We start from the raw sequence: 8,035 nt of genomic DNA, 5'->3' as shown, positions 1-8,035 counted from the left end.
GAGACAAATACTATTAAACCGTTTTGAGTCTGGTGTGTACATACCAGGAGGCCTCGGGGCTGTAGGGCCTTTGGCTGTGTGTGTCAACTGCTCACATTTTCACCTCCACAAAACAAGCCCTTTTTAACTATGGTGGAAGCAACGTTTCAACAAACATTTAAAAACTGAAGGGGAAAGGATCAATCTGAATATTGACTGACATTTTCCAATTGTAAACGTTATGATTTCCAGTTCTAAAAATTATAACATTCACTTTCAAAATTCAATGGCCTTTTAAAAATATCCCTGGAGGTGTATTACATACTGAGGATAATTATGTGAAGTATCAACTTGCCATATAACTTTAACAGGGCTGCCGTTAATTAAAAGAAACTTGCAGGGCAATCCTGTACATGCTTAATCAGAAGGAAATGCCCACAGTACTGCAGCCATAGCCAATTCATCATGTGAGTTTTTGATCAATTAAATACATTTGCATGTGCATTTACCACCATTCTGAAGGAAGGAAGGAAGTTAGTTCACACTTTGCTTTTTGTTTCGATGCTGTCCACATATAGAACATTCTCTATCAGAAGAGGCATTCCCTCCCAAGGAGGTCCTTCCATGAGGTGAGGTGAGGTGAGGTGAGGTGAGGTGAGGCAGACACCTCAGGTAGCAGACTTTTGGGGCACCAGTGAGGAATGCCCTCAAGATGCCCTCAGCTTTAAAAAAGGGAGGGGGCGGGGTACACACAAGGGGGGCAACAGTTAGCTGCCACTGTTCCCTCCTGTGGGTCCAAAAGAGGGAATGCCTCTTCCAGATGCTGCTTGCTGCCCCACTGTTTTAGGAAAAGATATTGTATTTAAAAAGTTAATGGCTAAAACATCATGTCATCTAGTGAGGTAGGTTAGGCACCCCAAAGAGTGTGACAGCTAAGCGGTGTGTGTGTGTGTGTGTGTGTGTGTAGCTCACAATGCTAGGGAGAACTTGTGTTTCCTACGCATCACTCACTCCTCCGTTGCCTCAAAGGAACTCCGTGCTCCATTCCACCCTGTGCCAATTCCATAGACTCCAAGGGGCTAGCAAGGCGTAGCAGGCACCCCCCCTTCCAAAATTTCCTGCTCCCCCTTTTGCCCCCTCCTCACCAGGCTGGAATGTCACAGCCAAGTGTCGGTCCTAGAATATCCTGACCCGAGAGCTTGAATGGACTCTTTGCAGAGGCCTCTGTGGTTCAGAGAAGCCCCGCTCGCTCGCTCACTCGCTCCTCGGCCCCAGAACAAGCAGCAGGAGCCCATGCAGGAAGGTGGGTGGAAGCCTCCTCCAGCCTCCCAGGAGCCGGGCCAACCCCTGAGCTTCCTTCCTGTGCGGAAGCGGGTGGGGAGCAGGGTCGTCTCCCCTGCCGGTTTCAGTGGCCCGGGTCCTGACTCCTCTTCCCCCATGTGGCTCTTTTCTGGGTCTTGGAGAGGAAGAGGAAACGAGGCTGGCCAGGAGCCTTCGCCTCATCCCCAAAGGGAGTGTTTTCTGAGAGGAATCTGGCCCTTTTCTGGCATCATCTCGAGAATGTCAAGCAAACTTCGTTACTAAGGAGAACAACATCTGGCAACCCCAGACGGAGAAACCTTTCCCGACACTCTCTCACACTACACCACGCCACCCCGCTCTCTAACAGGGGAATGCCTTCTAACCTCAGCCTATTCACAACCTATTTTATGCATTTGTGTAGTGGAGTTCTGTTAGGATGGAGGTCATACCACAGACTATGGGTGTGTGTGTGTGTATACACACACACACACACACACCCCATCTGGAGCTCTTTACCATGGAAAAGAGGCAACTACGGGTTACATGATCGAGGTGTATAAAAGTATGCATGGAGTAGAGAAGGTGGACAGAGAGAATGTTTTTCTCTCTCTCACACAGCACTAGGACCAGGGGTCACCCCATGAAACGGAAGGTTGGGAAGTTTAGGACCAACAGAAGAAAGGACTTTCACACACAGTGCATAATTAATCTATGGGATTCTTTGCCATGGGATGTGGTGATGGCCACCAGCTTGGATGGCCTTAAAAGGGGCTGAGACAGATTCATGGAGGAGAGGTCTATCAAAGGCTACTAGTCTGGTGGCTGTGGGCCATCTCCAGCCTCAGAGGCAGGATGCCTCTCAATCCCAGTTGCAGGGGAGCAGGAGCGGCAGGAGAGAGGGCATGCTTGGCGAGGACCTCTTGCCTGTGGGCTCCCCAGAGGCATCTGGAGGGCCACTGTGGGAAACAGGATGCTGATCTCTGCCAATCATTAAGCATCAGGAGCAGAGAGTTAAACTGGGATGAGTTACTGATTGGCTTTTCACATCTTTGCCAGGTGATCCCCTTCCAGTGTTAAACTCGCGGCTTCTTGATTTCTGCTCTCCATGCCTATAAGGTCAATCTATGACGACTGTTACCACAACAGCCTCACTTATCGAGTCACAGAATGGCTCACGTTCAGCAGCTCTCAGCTTTCTCACCACGTGTAGGCTTGCACATGAAAGATTTTTGTACTTGTAAAGTGTGCCGTCAAGTTGCTGTCGACTCCTGGCGACCACAGAAAAGCCCTGGGGTTGTCTTTGCTGGAATACAGGAGGGGTTGACCATGGCCTCCTCCCGTGCAGTCTGAGATGATGCCTTTCAGCATCTTCCTAGATCGCTGCTGCCCAATATAGTACCAGCGGGGGATTCGAACTGGCAACCTTCTGCTTGTCAGTCAAGCATTTCCCCGCTGCACCACTTGCAGCCCAATGTATATCTGACGTTAAAAAATCCACTATTTGTATCAGTTTGGGACAACTTCGAGTTTGCAGTAAAGCATCCCCATAAATTCACGGTAAAGCCTGCTCTGTGTAAAAGTCCCTGGAGGTGAAAGGCAGAGTTGCAGCCGGCTTCATCCACAAAGGATGGGAGTCCTTTAGAGTAAATCATGAGTAGCACTATTGAGTAACTGGAGGTCTGTCATTGATCACACTAAGAAGATAAAATACTGAGATCAAATGCTCTCTCACGGAGGTGATAGTAAAGGATTAACATGCCGTTATAATTATGGCAGAGTTACACACCCTAGTCAAACTTTATCGTGATTTTTTGGGCTGCCCAGGGGAACACTTTTAATTATTTACCACTGGCTGGAATTTAATTGCCATCCGTATGTGTCCGATTTGTTAAGCATTAACTCCTTTTCTCAAGTCAAAGCATTCAGCTTGCTCATGAGAAGCAAGCAGATGCTGGATTCCACACAGGGATAACAAGGATTTCCCATCCAAAAAGCCCAGGACGTGACAAGGTGGCTAACAAAGCCAGCACAGTGTAGTGGTTAGAGGGCCGGACTAGGACCGGGGAGAACCGAGTTCAAATCCCCATTCAGCCATGAGACTTGCTGGGTGACTCTGGGCCAGTCACCTCTCTCTCAGCCTCACCTACCTCACAGGGTTGTTGTGAGGAGAAACATAACCATGTTCACCTCTCTAGGCTCTTTGGAGGAAGAGCGGGATATAAATGCAAAAATAAATAAAGATAAATGCTGGTGCTCAGAACCTCAAGGGCCATCTAACCTAAGCACTCCTAAGTGGGGGCAGGAAGGAAGGACTCTGTCCACAGGATGCTCAGTCTCTTCCTCCACTTTTCTGCATGTGCTTTTGCCTCTTCTACCTGGGAAGATTCCTCCACCTCATGAGGAGCACTCCCCCACCCACACACACAAACAAGCCTGTGGACACTCCAGCACCGCTGCTGCGTCTCTGAACCCAAACTCAACAGCTGCACGGTTCCTAGGGATCCAAGAGGACCATACTTGTGGTTCTAGAGTGGGAGCTGAATTGGGGGGGGGGGTCTCTGGGGCACAGTTCTCTTTGGAGGGGCAAGGTCGAGGAGGAGCTTCTGGTGGGAGTCCACTTGCCACCCCCCAGGATTCCCAGTTGGGCACCACATGGAATACGCGGCCCAGACTTGGACACAGGATTCAAGCGAGTTCTGACCAGGGCAGCCTAGAGTGGAGCTGGTGCCTCCTGTGACCTCCCTAACCCTGCTAGCTTGCGTTAGAGCAGCCAGAGACTGCATTGGCCTTTTCAGCAGCCGCTTCACACTGCGAGTTCATGTCCAGCTTGCTCTCCACAAAGACACCCAAGTCTTTGCATCTGAAGACGGCTCTCCTGTCTCCCCTTGGCCTTCTCTTCTCCAGGCTAAACAGACCCAGCTCCTTCCACCATTCCTCATAGGACTTGGTTTCCACACCCCTCACCATCCTGGCTGTCCTCCTGGATCCACTTCTAGTTGATCACCATCTCCCTTCAATGTGGTGCCCAGAACTGGACACAATCTTCCAAGTGAGCTCTGAGCAGCACGGAAGAAAGCGGAACGACTACACTTCTGTGACTGGGGGGTTTGACGTCTCTCAATGCAGCCTCAGATCCAAAGGATACGTGGCCATTTTTCATGAGTGAACTACCAGAGCTCACCGACACTTCCACATTTTCTCACCAGGAATCACATGCTTCATCGCTGTAGCACCGCCATGTGAGATGCTGCTGCAAGTATGTACTTGTGCTCTTGGTTTTATGTTGATCGCTCTTGTGCTGCTGCTGCCACTGCTGTGATGGTTCATTGCCCAAAATAAACTGAGTGACCAGCTACCACCACCGTCATGGAGTCTGGACCTATTTGGATGGATTGCCTAAAGAGCAAATCTGTTTCATTTCAAATTCATTGATAGATTTCTGGACTCCATAGCAACAGGCATTTCCAACCTTGGATCCCCAGATGTTGTAGGACTACAACTCCCATCATCCCCAGGCACAATGACTAAAGGCTGGGAATGATGGGAGTTGCAGTCCAACAGTATCTGGGGGCCCACAGAGGAGAACCCCTTGCTTAAGCAACCCCTTTGATTTCTCAAGACTATTCACCATATAGACAGTACTGTTCGCCATTGAGGCAACGCCATCTTTGCTAAAATGCAAGGAAAGGGGTCGGTGGGCGTCTCCCACCCTTCCTGGTCAGAACATTCTCTGCAGCCACCACCATCACCTGCACAGCTTCTCTGCTCTAGTTTGCACCCAATGCCACTCGAGTAGACCTTGCCAGAGTTCAGACAGGATGTTCCTTTGCCCCACACCCAGAAATAAGAGACAGGACACTGGAAGTGGGTTCCAACTAGGGCCACAACTGTATTAATGCACTTGAGCAGAGGCCTGCACTGGGGCAAAGCCTCCGTGCAGCTGCCACCCCTGGCTGGGGGGGGGGGGGGCAAGAGACTGGACCCCCCCCAACCACCGCCCCGACCTGCCATGGTGACCAAGGGGCTACACTATTTAGTGGCACCGCTCCTAAGCCGGGCCCGGCCAAAAGTCCCTCCCAGTGGGACAGTGCAGAGTAGGCGAAAAACCATCCACCTCCCGGCCGGTTGGGGTGGACGGGGAAAATTCCTACTCGGCCCCGAATGGCGGCCAGCTGATCCCACACTGTCGCCTGGGAGGGTCAGCGGATGCCGAGGTGTCCCTGCAGGAGGCCAACCGGGGGGGGCGCTCTTATTGGCGTGCCCTCTGCCACCCTGGTTGGCCCTACGGGCTGAGGATGCAGCCCATGGTCCACTGTGGGGCCCAAGAGGGTGCCTTGCACCCTCCTGGGAGTAGACGCAGCCCCACCACGAAAGGAGCAGTTTTGGGCCCAGTCTCAGGACCAAGAGGAAAAGGGGGAAGCCTTGGGCTGCAGCTTCGGTAGCTAGTTTTAATGGAGCTCTGGCTGCCTCACTGGGACCTGCGAGACCTGGAACGAACGAAGACTGCGGCTTACCCAGGTTCGGCGGTTCGGCAGGTCCTTGGCAGAGGGAGCATTAAGACCTTCCGCGTTTCCGAGCGACTCCGCTCTGGAGTTGCCCCCTTCGATCTTCCTCCTGGGGGGGTTGCAGGATTCCACTCACCCTCACCTTCTCTTGCACCAGCAACGGGGATCCGTCATCCAGCCTCTTGGGGAGGATGGAGAAATCGCCTCCTTTCCAGGAAAAGGTCTCCATGGAGGGAGAAAGGGAGCAGCGTGGATGAGGGGCCCCCGCTGAGAATGTTGGGTGGTATTATCTGTATTATTAATTTTAGTATCGTGGTATTATCAGGGATGACTTGTAATAGCATTAGCAGTGTGAGTAGTCTTGGGAATTAGTATTTGTAAGCCAGCCTGCAGGGCTGTTTTACCGACAGCCACAAAGGGCAATCCTCAAGCTGCCATGGGGCTAGGGAGGGTCTCCTCCCCCCACCACTGGGAGACTCCTTCCCAGGGTGGGGTTGCACATCCTGGCCCCGATGAGCCCCACAAGCACCTCCCTGGCCGACGGCTGGTTTCCAGGCAGAGCTGGTCTCGTGGAGGCCTCCTTTCAGACCCTCCGGGAAACTGAGCCCGGGAGGCTCTCAGAGCCATGGGGAGAAGCAGGGGGGGAGCTCTGGGGCTGGCAGCCTTTTGGCCCTGAGCTTGGACCACCCCAAGGCTCCGGGGATGCCGTGAATCCTCCTCCGTGGCCAAAGGATTCTCCTGGGCCTCTTTGGAGAGAGACCCCTTGGACTTGGACACTGGCTCTGAAGAGCGACGAGCAGCGCCTTCCTCCTCCCCCCAAAGGGACCCACCTTCTTATAAACCAAAGAGTGAGGTTGGCCAGGGATTTGTATGGCGGCATCATCCGCAGGCTGATGGGGGGGCGGACCGATGGACCGATGGGGGCGGACAGATGGACGGGGGGGCAGACACAGACAGGGGGGCAGACAGACGGACAGATGCGGACGGGGGGGTGGCAGACGGACACGGACCATGCCATAGCCTCCCCTATTGCCCAGATACAGAACATGCCAGTTTCCCTCCATACAACCCTGGGGTTCTTCAGGTGTTCTTCTCACGGGTTGTTTTCGCTTCTGCCATCCTGTCTAATCTCGGATGTCCCTGGGAGAGAAGCCACATTCCGGCAGTGAAGGACCACAAGGGCATGCCTCTATCCGTGGCCAGCCGCAGCTGCACACACTGTGCTTCAATGGCCGCCGTTTCCTTCCTCCTTGCCCATGGTGCTTCTGGTGAGCCCAGGTCTTGTCGCTGCTCTGCGCAAGGCTCTGGGAACACACAGAACTGATCCGTCCACAACGGAACACAACCCAAACCATCCGGCAGTTGAATCCAGCAGCTTGTAAGGCATCTATTTGGATTAGGCAAGCCCAGGAATGCAGCGATCATGTGAAGAAAGAGACAGAAGAGGATTCCAGGCCCAGAGTAAGAGGAGGAGCTGCAGCGACCTCATTGTTCGCACCCACCCAAACAAAAACCGAGCGCATGCACACAGCTCCCAAACCTGGGCAGGACACTTGTCCCACCCAGTTCTCGGCCGTGTGAACAACCTCAGAGTCTTTCTCCACCCAAGCATGTTCGAACGCTGAACATGACCCCGTTTGCCCCAGAAGTCAAAGCAGTTGGCACTCTCCTTAGAAACGGCCTTGCGACCGGAGAGATGGCCATCCAGTCGGAAGCATGCAGTATCCCTTTTGCTCAGCAGGGTTTCCCTTGGTTTGCATCTGCATGGATGGCCACAGGTGGAAGAGATTCCCCTGAGGAGATGGGGCCAGAGCTCAGGGGCAGAGAATCTGCTTGGCATGCAGGGGGCCCCAGGTCCACTTGTAGGGCTGGGAGAGCCTCCTGCCTGTCCGTGTAGACCATCCTTGAGCCAGATGGGACAAGGGTCAACTCCAGAGAAGGCAGCTTCCTAGGTTCTAACTCCAGACCGCTCTTACATCTGGGACTTCCCATCCCAGGAGTGCTGCTTGCAGAGTGTGTGTTGTGCCAAGGTGGAGCTCACAGGGCTGCCCGACCCCTCAAGGGCCAGTTTGCAATGGAGGAGAGGGAGAGGGGGGCTTGGATGGCAGCACTGGGTTCTGTGCAAGCAGGCAGGTTTTGCAAGAGCATTTCCTCCATCAGTCCCGCAGGCAGAGATGTTGCAAAGCTCACTATACCTGAAGGGCTGCCCTTTTGCTTGGAGCCCCGACAGTGCAACAGCAGCAGCGGCG

This window comes from Hemicordylus capensis, chromosome 15 (genome assembly GCF_027244095.1).
Source record: "Hemicordylus capensis ecotype Gifberg chromosome 15, rHemCap1.1.pri, whole genome shotgun sequence".
Lineage (NCBI taxonomy): Eukaryota > Metazoa > Chordata > Lepidosauria > Squamata > Cordylidae > Hemicordylus > Hemicordylus capensis.
The sequence above is the reverse complement of the archived record's forward strand: the minus strand, read 5'-3'. Positions refer to the sequence as shown.